Source organism: Zonotrichia albicollis, chromosome 9 (genome assembly GCF_047830755.1).
Source record: "Zonotrichia albicollis isolate bZonAlb1 chromosome 9, bZonAlb1.hap1, whole genome shotgun sequence".
NCBI lineage: Eukaryota > Metazoa > Chordata > Aves > Passeriformes > Passerellidae > Zonotrichia > Zonotrichia albicollis.
Genome location: NC_133827.1, coordinates 31,805,543 through 31,819,344, shown reverse-complemented (window position 1 = coordinate 31,819,344; position 13,802 = coordinate 31,805,543). Strand labels below are relative to the sequence as shown.

Here is a 13,802-nt window from a genome sequence, read left to right as displayed (position 1 = left end):
ATTTTTCGAAGTAGGGAGAAAAAAAATGAAATAGTTCTGTTGGAAATGGCATTGATTTGTCTATTAAGTCATTACAGCTGTTTCTCTCTTGAAGGCACCAGAAGAGGAATTCCTGATTTATTTTTTTATAAATAAAGGGAGATGGGAAGCAGTTTGGCAGTAAGAATGCAGTGAGTTTTGGATGCAGTTCTTGAAGTGCTTTCCTATTATGTGTGTGAGAATGCAGAACCAGGATAATAAAGAGTACTTTCTGACTTTCAGAGGTAGAGCTTGGTCTGTGTCAATAGTTATAACTATCTTGGTGTAGGGTAATTTATTAGATGCAAAGGGTTGTGTTTGACAGCCTGAACTTGTCAGCCTTGAGTCACATAAGGGAAGGCCCAGCAGAATATATAATGCAAATGTTCATGTAATATAATGAAAAATACCCTTCTGAACTGCTTTCCATTAAAAATAAAAATTAAAATTACTTAACAAAACATGCTTTTTCTCCCCGTCTTTTAGCAACAAACAAAAGCTCCAATGTGCAGTCTAAAATTGCTCATCAAGGGGAGAGACCAGGCTAGGATTTAGTAAATGGCTTTTTTTTTTTTGAATAAAGCAATTAGTTCTAAAGGGAACATGTCATCTTCAGTGCACTGCTAAGGTAGAACAGTCATTGTGCTTTCTGGCACTCCATCAAAATGCTCCTTGTGCATAGTTATTGGAGAAAGTGCATTTACACGTTCTGTCGACGTCCAATGCCGGGAAGAGGTTTCTTAAATAACAAGACACAGGCTATTATGTGCATTAGCTTTATTATTTTTTCAAAAGTGTCTTAGCCTTTGGGGACTGAAGGTACTTAATAATACGTTGCAATTACAGTGTGCCAATGTGTTGTCGTCATATCTCAGGTGCTTGACAATCAAACAAGTGCAGATTAACCCTTAGATGTCCATTGAATTTCCAGCTAGCTGCTTTTATGTCTAGAGCTTGTGATGTGTCCACAGTGCAGCAAAACCAAACATCCATCTGTTGTCTTGGAGCATTGCCAGAGGCTGTCCCAGGAGGAACGTCCTCTGCCACCCCCAGGTATACTTAGCCCACTTAGGAGAGATGAGCTCCATGCTTTTGGTTGGCATGACCTGTGACTTTCTGAGCAGAGAGGAAGATTATGCTCTGGGGATGGAGCATATTCAGACAGCTTGCCTGAGGAAAGCCTGTGTTTGTGAGGGTGTTGTGATTTAACCCCACTTGGCAGTCATGTACCTCACAGCCACTCACTCCCCTGGCCCTGGTGGAGAGGAGAATAGAAGAAAAAACAATGTAAGCCTGATGAGTTGAGGGAAAAGCAGTTTAACAGAGGAGGTGGTATCTGGTAGCCTGCTTAGACAGCAGAAAGCTAAGAGTGAAGTCTCAAGCCAGAGAACTCACCAAGGGGAGTTGAACTAGTGGTGTAAATGAAACCTGAAGTAAAATGTCTCAAGGACAGAGTCTCATGGTTCAGTCCCTAAATCAGAACAATATGAAATGAGTTCTGCATTGTGGGTTTTCTGTTTGTTTTCATCCTCCAGGATCCTTGGTCTTGAAAAAGCTCCCAGAATGGATGTCAAGGAGTTGTTCTGTTAAAGCATGGCAGGTATATCACCCTTAAGCCACAGAAAAGATGGATTTTAAGTTGCTCTCTGTTGGATATCCAGGTACAGCCTGTCTTTATTTGCACTCTATATTTTGTAGCTGTCTGGGTGTGGACTGAAGGAGGCAAAGGGAAAAACAGCTGCTGTCTGTAGGTACCAAACAGCAAGAGCCCAAAGCAGACAGCCTTTGTTTGCTGGGCAATATAAGAGCTTTTGTAGGTGGTGTGTAGTGTTTGTTATTTTTCATTTTTGGTTTTATTTTCCTTTGGAGTAGGAGTACAACTCAGAAGGAAAGTCTGGATATGCAAGAAATTCAAGGAAGTTCTAAAGACTAGGTGTAGAGGCCAAGTAAAAGCTCTGAAGTACTAATTGAGTTATGGCTCCTTAACATGATGCCTGGTGAGTAAATGAGCTAAAAGGACATAAATTCTAGAGTGTCAGGCACACTTTTTTGGTGACTTTTTTTTTGCTTGATTGGTTGGTTTGGGTTTTTTGTTTGTTTATTTGTTTAATTCTGAAAAAAGCTGTCTCCTGCTGAGGAAGCTTGGCTAGCACCCAGATTAGTCCTACTCTAATCTTTAGAGTGACTTTTTCTGTGCAGTGTGAAATGAGGTGATGTGATGGTGCAGTAGACAAGCTGCAGTACTTTGTCCAGGGCAGAATTGCTCTCATTTGAGTCAAGCCTTGCATCTGCCATTAAGTCAACAGATGAAATCAGGGCTGGGATGTTTCCTTTATGCAGCAGGAGAATGTAATTCTCCTCTGTGGTGCAGGCCATTCAGCAGATTATCAGTCTTTACAGCATAGCATTACAGGTAGGGATGTCAGGATCACCAACAAGGTTAAGGCTTTTCCATGAGAAGCCAGTGTTTGCAAGAGCTCCCAGTAACTGCTTCAGCTTGTGCCTACTGTGCAAAAGGTCATTCTTCTCTCTCATTTTGGTCTTGGTTTTGTTTTTCCTTTCTTTGTGTTTTGGAAAGTTCCAGTTAGAGTGGTCCAGCTGTTTTGGAGAAGGAGATTGGAAATTGTTTGTTAATGACAAAAATAAGCTTAATTGTCCTCCTCAAGTTCCATATTTTAGAGCAGGATTTTGGGCATTAGAGGACAAAGTTCATGGGGTCCCAATGGTGTTAAGGAGATGCCTTGCATGACATATCTATGGGAGGCTGCGTGTTGCCAAATTATACATGTCTTCTTAAAAAGAAAAAAATAAAGGAAAAGCAGTTTCATTGTGTTGATTGTCTGCCAGCTAATCCTCCTGATTTTTCCTCTGCTGGGATGGGAATATGAGTGAGGCTGAACAGGTTTGTCCTTGGTGCTGTTGCTCTCAGATGAAGGTAGTTATTGTGGATCCAGGCTCTATGAAATGCAAATATCAATCAGATGGACATGACCAGGGCCTGGCAGATTTCTTAACCACAATACTGGATTTCAGGGCCTTTTTCCAAAGTGTGGAAAATACATATCTTAACATCTTGCTTCAAATAATTAATATGGGCTACATGGTTCTCTCTTTTCTAGTATATGTGTTACCAAAAACCCACCCCTTTAGATCATGTTAGATGCATCTTCCATAAGTCTAAGGAAAGCTCTTCTGTAGGCTTGTGTTCTGACAGAAAAAAGAGTTATGGTTGGTATGAACAGGGAAGTCTCCAGGGTCTTTGGTTCCCTTCCCTGGTTCAGCTGCTCAGACCAAACCTGTAAAACCTACAGCAACAATTGAAGGTCTCAGGGAAAGTCCTGTGTTGGAGATTGATAAAAACACAGCTGAGACTGGTGGATGGGGGAAAGGAAAGGAAGCATTGCTCAGGGCAGGAAATAACAATGAATCCCTTAACTAGGAGAATCTCCACAGTGGAGGCTAGGACTAGATTTGTAGGTTTTTTTATTTACTGATCATGCTTAAACTAAAGTAGGTCTCCGTGCTACAGACAGTACTAGTGGAGACTGATCTCCACTGCTCACAGTCGTAAGAAAACAATTGGTCTTTCACACTCTGAGAGTTCATTGCAGTTTCACAACTTTGCTTGGAGTCATAATTCTTTATTGAGCTTCAGGAATCCACTTGATTTCCCCTCATGCCTCTGGAATTCAGGATAGGGGCTGCTTCTGGAAATGCTGTTATTCCTTAGGGTGAAAATCCCTAGAGAGCATGGACTCCAGGGCATGTAGTAATAGGAAAAGGGGGGAATGGCTGTAAGACGAAGGAGGTTGATTTTGATTAGGTTTAGATAGTAGGAAGATTAGATTAGATAGTAGGAAGGAATTCTTTGCTATATGGGTGGTGCGGCACTGGCCCAGGAAGGCTGTGGACTTCCCATCCCTAGAGGTGTTCAAGATCAGGCTGGATGGGGCTGTGAGCAGCCTGATCTGCTGGGAGGTTCCCTGCTCACAGCAGAGGGGCTGGAATGAGATGGTCATTAACCATGCTTTAACCTAACCATTCTATGACTGATATTTCTGGGTGCCTTGTTAGAGCTCTGATAGCTGTGATTAAGACTGAGTAATGAGGTGTGACTCAGTGAAAGGGCTGACTATGAGGGTTGGCCACGAAGCTCAGTGTTGCTCACCCTCAGCATTTGGATCACTGTAGGCCTTGGCTTGCTCAGCACACAACATGACCATCCATGCTGGAGGGCAAAAAGGAGTCAGTGGCCTCATAAAGTAGTCCAAGCAGTAGAAAGAAACACTATACCACCCATTCATATAACAAAAGAAGTGAAAAATGAAAGCCAAGAACTGCATAAAAGGATGGGGATTTTCTACCTTCATGTTTTGAAGGATGGTAGCCTGGAACCAAGGAACAAGTTTCATGGGAGAAATCCACTCCAGCTGATTCCAACTGGTCCCCACTTTCATGTCTACTTTACAGGTCTTGAATAGATTTGTTATGCTTCATGGAACACCCAAGAAGCAGCCAGCTCCATGGCTTACTCCCAGCCAGCTCAGCAGCTGGCCTGCTTGAGTAGGATTGCTTCTCATACAAAGCTTCTTCCTGATGCTTTCAAGAACTTGGGGCACTTGGCTATCTTCTCCCAGCAATTCCTGTTGGTCTGGGATTGAAAGATTTATCCTGATCTCTTAAGCATGCCTAGGCAAGTGACAATGCACTTTAAGTTCTTTGGGGGTAGGAAGAAGTCCTCTTTGTGGAAGATTGATATTTGGTATATTTGGATCATCCTAAGTTCTCATGAAAATCTCCTGGCTCCCTAGGCATGTAGAAGGTTTGTACTCCCCATCCTGTGGTGTGAGCAGACCTGGAGATAACTTCTGTTTTTCTTGCTGTCTCAAATCCTGAGCCCCTCTATGACATTTTTTTGTTGTTGTTTTGGGTTTATTAGGAGACCTCCTGGAGAAATGGTTCTTCTCTTTCTCTCTCTCCATTTGGATGCTTGATTCCTGGGAGTGCATTTAGAGGGAGAGTCTGAGCAATGCCTTTTGCCTGGCAGGGGCGTTGTTGCCCAGAAATGTAAAGCCAATTCCGCTGAGCTATAGCACTTGATTCCTGGAACTGCATGAGGCAGCTCACAGAGCATGGAAGCTGCTGCCACCTCACTGAAACAGAGCTTTGGGGAATCATGCAATCGCTTTCATGCCTGAGCGACCTGGAACCCTGTGTCTTCTGGCTGGTGGTCACTCCTCTGTGAAATCCCAGAAGTGTGGGTATACAGCACTCGCCTGTCTGCTCCTGGGGCTTCTGGTAACGCATGGTGAGAGAATCAGGGAAGAAATTAACCCCACCATGAACTTGATAGGCAGTGCAATCCCTTATGTGATGCATGTGTGGGAGCAATTCCTTCCTGACCATGGTGTACATTTGGCACATGTCCTAAAGAGCAGGATTTAGATCACCTTTATCTTTATTCTCATTGCTACGGGAATTTTTAATGTCTATAAAATGACCTAGCTGCAGTATTTGACTTGGTGACCTTCACTAACAATAAATTTTATGGACTGGCTATACAGTAGGGGTGGGGAAAGCTTTTCCTTTTTCTTGAAAAATGTGGGAATGCTTTGTAGACATGCTAGACTGGAAAAGAGACCTTGAGAGACTGTCTACTTCATTTACCAACGCTGATCTAAGCAGCTGAAATGTGTGATGCTTTCTGGTGAAAGAGGAGAGAGTAGAAGACCTCACCTGATTCATGTGAAGCAAAGCATTTATCCCATGGTACATGGGCTGTGCACCAGTTGTGAACTGGTGTACGTGGTTCTAAATCATATTTAAAAGTACTCAAGTTATCTGTGCATTAGGAGCTTTGCATAGTGAAACCACTCCTCTGTACAATCCATACAAACATTGCCAGGCATCTTTACCTTGTCCTGAGTATGTGCCCCTGCTGCTCAGGCCAGGCAAAGAGAAGTCTTTGGCCTCTCCACTTGGTCTGCTTGTTAGACGGCCCATTACGATGAGCTGAGCTGGTGTTTTTGTGTCAAAGGCCCTGGACAGTGGCTATCAAGTTGATTTGTTTGGTCATACACAAGTGGAGGAGAGCTCTTCTCCTGTACCCATTCTGAGATGATCCAATGGGGCAAGTCTTTCCTCTCAGTTAATTTATTTAGTCTTGTTTTACCTTCAGTTATGTGAAGTCTGCTGTAAGACCTGGGGTACCCTTTGCAGCCAGCCCAGGGAGACCCTGCACACTCCAACTGGAAATCCATTTCCTCTCATGCTGGCCTATTTTGAAAGAGTAAATTCCTCTTCTCTGACTTCATTTACGTGCTGTCTGTCAAGTTGTAAGAGCAGCATTTGACAGTGCTGAAGCTGCTGTTTGTATCAGCAGACAATCACCAGCTTTGAAAGAGTATAATTTGACTAACAGCTCATGACATTATTATTCTTATTCGTTTATGGCAGAAGAAATGCAGCAGCAACTCTCTTCTGTGGCATCAGCTCCAAATGTCTGTGGCATCAGATCAGCCAAGGCTCTCTTTGAAAAATTTAGCCATACTCCCCCACATCTTGCTAACTTTACAGTCCCCCATGGCATCTGTGTGCAGTGAACTGAGCTGTTGAGACTAAATGCAATTTGCAATCAGGCTTCTGTTAACACGGAGATGTACCGGCTGCTCTCCTGCAGTAGGGATTCTCATGCTGTCTAGCATATGGTAGCATTAAACCCAGTCTGGAGTGCCTCTTGTCACCACACTGTTGAGTGGAGAACCCTGAAAAACAAGTGTGAGAGAAATGTATTTCTGGAACCAGCTCTCCTCTAGCACAGCTTGTCAGGAGCTATCAAAAGGAGACCGTACCTCAAAAACTGGCCCTGACAGCCATCCAAGCAAGTACAGAAAACTGACTTGAACACTGATGCAAAAGCCATGTACTTACCAAGGTAGGTATTGCACAGGGAGAAGGGGACAAGGAGAATCAGACAAGAGCAAGTTCATTATTAACAAGTTAAAAAGCTAGAAGCAGTCTGTTCTTCTGCTACCAGTATGGGAGAGATTTTGATTCAGGAAGATAGCCTTGGGTATGGAGCCAGCAGTTATGTAAAGACTTGATAAAAATGTAGGCAAAACAAGAAATATATCTATCCATAGAAGGAACAAACAGGTGAGCCTTTTAACCATTGAGTGTTTCATTCCAGCTTTAGTTCACTGTGCAGCACATAAAAGTAGCTGTGGAATTTCTTCAGTGTTAGCATATCCTCCATTGTCATGAAGGGTAGTTTAATTTTAATTTTGCTGTTTGAGTGATATGAATAATTCAGAGTGTTTTCTCACTGTCGGCTCTGCATGTCCTCGTCTCTTCTTCCCTGAGGTGCTCAGGGTACTGCCCTTAGTGAAAAATATACAAGCTGCATCTGAAGAGAATTGGATTTAAGGCAAGTAATCTGTTGCTGTGGGCCAGCAGGGACATGGCATTTGAGTCATGAGCTCACAGTGCTGCTTATTCATCGCTCTCTTTGGTCAGTCCCACCCTGAAGACCACAAGCATCTGTTCTACTATGTACACCCATGTTATTTGTTACTTGCAAAACCGCCAATTTGTTTGGTGCCCTGAACCTCTGATGTGTGAAGAATCTCAGCTGTGGGCTGTGGCCAGAAGTAAAAGTTATTGAGTGAGTGCATTTGATCTTAACACCTGTTTTTCTTAGACATTTCTGTGAAAATTTCTTAGGAGTGGAAGTTCTTTCAGTGTAGACCTGTATTTGGCTGTTGAGAACTGGAGACAGAAACAGTAGCTCCAGAAGCAGGATTGCAAAAACCTTTCATCCTGAGATGTAGGAGGGAAAAATGACAGTAGATCAAAGGCTACTCTTCCATCCTGGAATCTTCAGCCCTGGGTGCTTGATTCTATGAATGACTGCAGCATCCCAAAGTGCTTCCTGACAGTATTATGTTTAGATAAGATTAACGTGCATGTTGGATATTACTGCTTCTTTCTTTATTGCACTTTTCTATACTTCTTGGTAGAGCTAAGGCATAGAACACTGTGTGTACCTGGCTTGGACTCTTGTGTTACATTGGTTCTCACATCTGCAATATGGCTTTGTGAATGCTTCAGTGTCCTGACCCATACTGCTGTGACAATCTGAGATGGGGACAGATATGGGCAAATTTGTGAGAAAAATAGAAACAGGCTGTTGGCTGATTAATTTTTTTTTCTTAGAGAATGCTTTTAGACAGGAGAAGGACCTGGACCAGAGAGCAGATGAGGTAGACTCTGACCTTTCTCAGTTCACATGAGACTATTTCATGTGTTCTCACACAGAGAAATCTTGTCGTTTACATGGAGATAAATAGGTGTGCTCATCCCAGCCTTGGCCCAGCCTCATCTTTCTGCTATCTTTACTTCAATTAAAAATGTAAGGATTGACCTGGCAGGGTCTCATTTTTGAGCTTTAGGCTACTGCAATTTTTGCTTTGTGTGGCTAGTGAAAATGAGGGTAATGTCCATCGTGGGAGCTGAATAGACCAAGAGACATCTCATCTCCCCCAGGAGCTGACTAATCCAAACTTAATCCAGGAAGATAAAAACACATTTTAAGGAAGTATCTTAGCATAAGTTTAAAATCTGAAAAGCATGATGGAATTCAAAAATAAACTTATGTGTTTATATGCTTATGGGTACAAAAAGGAGTATTTCCAAGTAACTTCCTATTTCAGATTCTTAAACTTCTTTCTGAGAAAAAAAACCCTGGATGTCAATTTTTTCCTGACTGTGAGTGGTTAGTTTGTCCTCAGTAGCAGGAGGACAAGCAGCTCTTGCTTGTCATGTTTATCCTAAATGTGACAACAGACAATCCCTAACTGTGTAACTCTCTCCTCTCCTCCTCCACATGGCACACTCACTTTGTTGCCTTAATGATAGCCAACTGGGCTCCATCCCAATTTTTTTTTTCTGGTAATCATCCATATTTCCATGTTAAAAAAAAAATTAGCATTGGAATAACTTTGGTTTTGCAAAGTAAATAATTGAGCAGACACTCTATGCATCTGGAAAGGAAAAGAAGGTAGGATTCTTTTTTGGGGAGATTCTTTTCTTTGGGTTTAACCTGTATCCTCTGGTTCCCTCACCACAGATCTTAAGCTGTGCTATACTCCTCTCTGCTCCTGTGCTTTGGTGCCCCATGACAAGGACAGACAAGATCTATGAGGCTCTGCACTGAGGCCACTGTCTGCTGGGGAAGTACCTGCAGCACTCAGACCTCAAATGCTTGTGGATTCAGCCTGGCAGGATTCATTTCAGATGACTTAGGTCTGCCCAGATATTATCCCTGTATTGAAAAGCAAGAGGTGTGGTTTGTATGTGTAATGTCCTCATGGAGTCTGACAGAGATCTCCTCTGTCCTGACCCTGCTTGGTCATCTGAGAAATTCTGATGACCAAGAGTGCCTGGGCTTTGTGTTCCTATGCCATGAGTGTCCTCAGGTTATATGGGAGCACTGTTTGTGGCAGTCTCCAGAGGAAGTTCTCCTTTTGTCCACATGTGCAACAGGAATGATGTGTACATGGCCATACGTGACTTGTGACTCAGGTTTGATTGATTCACATAAGTCTTCCACCAGAACCACCTTCACAGTGGTTTTCTGCTTCTACCTTGTTGATCTTTTGCTATCTTTTCTCATTTGGTTTCAATCCATACACATTGCTGCAGCTTTGCCTGTCCTATTTCTAGTTCTGATTTCTGAGTAAGCTTTACAGAAAGAAGAAAACTGCAGTTTCAGCAATAGAAATAGATAAAAATTCTTTACGGTTTCTGCAAACTGTAGTGAAGAGTCAAGAAGTAAGTACAGAGGAAGCTATACGAAGGGCCAAGATGGACAGGTGCTACATCTTGGATTTTTTGAGAGTGCTGGTGAAATAAAAAGGGTAAAGTTGAAGGCATATTTTTGGAGATCCATGAACCATAGATAACAATGTTGTCATGGTGTTGATTAATGAACGCCTTAGTTTACCTGTTTAGTTTAACTGTTAGTTTGCCTGTAATGATTTAAAAGAAAATTGTTAAAAGAAAATACAGTACTTGTCATCTGAGGTCCACTGGGAATTGAGAGCCAAGTTTTGATATCCTCCATTCTCATACCCTGATGCTGTGCACAGTAATTCACAATAATTTCTTAGAAACATGCTTGAGGAAAAAGGGTTGTGATTATTTATGCTTGATGAGATTTGCCTTTGTTATTCTGGGGACAAATATCAAAGGTTTTGGGAACTTAGTAGCAAGTTAAGCCATCAGTACTCTGATGGGCCTTCAAAAGTAGAATTGTAATACTGTAAAATATTTGTCTTTGACATTCATCACTTGGTGAGTTCAGTTTCCCTTGGCCAAACTTGGGATTAAGAAAATGAATTACCCAGAGATATTTACTAGTTCATAGCACGTGAAGTGCTCTAATCACAGGCAAATTTGAATGGCCAAAAATAAGAACTTCTCACTTCTGTGCAGCATGGTCTGTTTACAGAGTAATGAAGGGAAAAATGTCTCCATAGTAACCTGTAAAACAGGCAAGTCTACTTCTTCTACTTCAATCCAGTCTTCAGTAAACAGATTTTACATCTGTTTTTTAAAAAAAGCAAATGGAATAAGCCACACTCTTGGATTATGTGACTTCCATTAGTATTGAATAGCTTCTGCGTTCAAGATCTGTCCCTTTGCTTCCCCCTCTTTGTTACATTTAAACTGATCCATGAAAGCCAATATATTTTAAGAGATGTGAGCTGCTGTTCCATCAAGGGGTCTCTGCCTGAAGAGTTCTTCTGCAGGTGGAGAGACAGGGCATTGTGAATATCCTTTAAATGTGTAAACATACCGCAAAGAGAAAACATTTCTACTGACTGTGGATTGGGCTAAAAGTCTTAAGCTTACCTTGAGACAGAAAATGTGATCAAGACTAGCTATGCAGTGGTATTTTCTGAGGCTAAGAGGAGTTAATGGATTTCTGGCAAGGCTATATAATTTTTCTTGCTTGAGAGCTAGGAAAGAATAAATGAAACAAATACACACACTTCACCTGCTAAAAAACTCAAAACCTAACCCCCCAGGAACCACACCAGAAATGCTTTAAGTGGAGATAAACATGCCTTGAGACACTGGGCGTATGGTATCAGTGACCTTTTGAGTTCCCATTCAGTACTGCACTCTACAATCCATTACATTTCCTAGGGGCTTCTCCTAGGAAGCAGGTATGGTTTTTTCTGGGCAGAGGAAATGAAAGCTGCCTGCTGGCTTTTGTCTGTTGCTGCTTCTGGCAGGCACCTGTGTGTGAACCTCTCCTGTTGGAAGGGCAGATACCAGGTGACAGAAGTGAGGTCTGGCACACGGAAATAAAAAAGAATGGTTGAAGGAATGACTTCAAACATCACTGCTTTCAAGTTCAACTTTCACTTGGGATAGAGGAGCCAGTTAAATCAGTGGTGCACTGCCTGGAGGTTGGCTGTGTGGCACTGACATCTGATTGTGGATAGAGACTGGAGAGACCCAGGCACCAGGTTCTGGAAAAGAGATGGAAGGTAGGGCTTGCTGGGTGTCCCAGTCTGTTCCTTATACTGGTATCTGTACGCTTTTTTGTCTTTGTTTCAGTGCACTGTGACCAAATCCTCAAATTTCCTGTGTGGATCTGGAGACATGACTTGTAGGAGCTCTAAAATCCAGCTGGTTTTCAGGTTTTATTGGTCTGAAGAAGGTATACCTATATATAGGTATGTATGTATATATGTGTATGTCTATACATGCATATGTGTGCATATATATATCTAGGGATACAGAGGGGACAAGTTTCTGCTGGACTGGTCTGATTTCCCATTTGTATTTCTCAAAATAGCAGATGAAAATGGAAATTACAGATTGCCAGAAAATAATTCCGGTTACTAATTATTGTTTTTAAACTTCAGAAAGAGTTTCATTCTGGTGAAAGCTGATGAGTGATGCAGGGGCCAAACATTTGTGGATCCTTGTGTTATCTGAGCATGATTCTTGACTGTTGAGAGCCTGTTGAGACTTGGATAGCATGTCTTCCTCTTTCCCTGGAACTGTTCTTAAGAAAACTGTAGTTGTGGTGCTTAGGGCCATGGTTTAGTGGTGGACTTGGCAGTATTAGGTCCAAGGTTGGACTTTCTTGGTGATCTCAGAGGTCCTTTCCAACCTGAATGATTCCATGATTCCTTTACTCCATGATTTTTTCCCCTTCCACTGGTTAATATCCACATTCATTTCTGCTGCTCCCAGTATCTCCTATTGCCAACTGCAATCCTGCATTAATCAATAATAATCAGAGCTTCCTAGTTGCTGCCATCTGTTTTTTCGATGAAGGCTGTTTTTAAAACAATTCAACTTGTGGCAGAGCACTTCCAGGGTGTGGCGTGTGTGGGATCGGACGGGGGCTCGGAGCCAGCGGGCAGGCTGGGAGATGGCGCATCCCGGGAGGAGGGATGCTCTGGGGAGCCGGCCGTGCTCGGGCCCTGGGAGCCGGGCGGGCTCGTCCCGCGGGGCCGCGCTGCGCTCCCCGGAGGTGCTGGCGGGGCCGGCCGGGGCTGTCCGTGGCCATCTGCTGCCACCTCCCGTCCGAAGGGCGATGTCGAGCGGGGAGGGACCGCGGGCGCTGCTGCGCGGGGCCTGGGGAACGGATGGGAAACCAGCTCCAGCCTTCAGGCGTGGGATTGCCATCCCCCCCAGGTTCTACTGGTGCTGCCATGCCTGCGAGGGCAGCCAGGATCTCAGCCGTCCTGGATGCTACTGCTGGCTGCTGCCCTGTCTCACTGCATTTTTTCCTGTTTCCACCGTGCAATGGCCTCATCTCTTTCCACAGTTTGGTCTTTCTGGGTATCTTGGCCACTCAGATCCCCAACCAAATAATGACCAATACCAACAGCTTGGAGGCACCTGGCCAGCAGCAATATCAGGAGGGGAGCTGGCTGTTTCCCTCTGGCAGAGCAGCAGTGGGGAGCACTCCTCTCCCTTTTCCCCCCTGTTGCATTTCGCAGCTGCTCCCAGCTCCACTGGCCTTCCCAGTGAGCTCTGGACTGCTTGTCTGTGCTGGACACCAGAGCAGGGTGTGCCACACTCCTGTGCCAGAGCTGCTTGTGGCAGCCAGGCCCTGGCCAGCCCGCAGTGACTCGCTAGTGCTGGCCACTAGTAGTTGCTTTTTAATTTAGATCCCTGTGCCTACTCTCTGTTTTGAGAGGAGGGCAAGGATTAATCTTTGTCCCTGCTTGCTTTTACTTCTTTGGCTTATTCTCTAATAGCTATTGCAGCTTCCCCACTGCCTGCAGTGACTACAAATTTGAGCTGAATTAATCCCAGACAGAGGCAAAATTTCCTTCCAAAATGTTCAGTCTGAAAAGACATGAAAGCAGGACGGGCTGGCCACCTCCTTCCCTGTGTTGGTCTCATCCTGGGCAGAGGTTTGTTCTCTCCCTTCTAGCAGGACTGAGAGGCTCTTGGTGCTGTGCTGGGCACTGACCAGGCACACATGGAAGGAGAGTCTGTCTGCCAGACCTCAGTGAGCAGACAAACAGAAAGCAGCGGTGTGGCTGGCACTCACACGTTTTGCTTGCCGCCCTGGAAGCAGCCCTTGCTTCAGCAGAGGTGTTGCTTCTCCTTCCCCAGCTGGCCCAGCCTGCTGGCGCTGCTCAGACCCTCAGCCTGTCCTTGTGCAACCCTGTGCTGGCCAGGTCTCATCCTGTTCAGTTATCCCTCTCCATGGCTCCTAGAAGCATCAAGATTTCAGCTTTGGTTTC

General features: G+C 43.9%; 1 long non-coding RNA gene across 1 annotated transcript in view; it reads left to right on the top strand.

Moving 5' to 3' along the window:
* Positions 1-11,063: 11,063 nt before the first annotated feature.
* Positions 11,064-13,802, top strand: part of LOC141730152 (uncharacterized) — a 63,477-nt gene continuing 60,738 nt past the window's right edge. The window contains exon 1 of the long non-coding RNA XR_012581651.1: positions 11,064-11,576. This is a non-coding gene — a long non-coding RNA (uncharacterized LOC141730152). The remainder of the gene's footprint in view (positions 11,577-13,802) is intronic.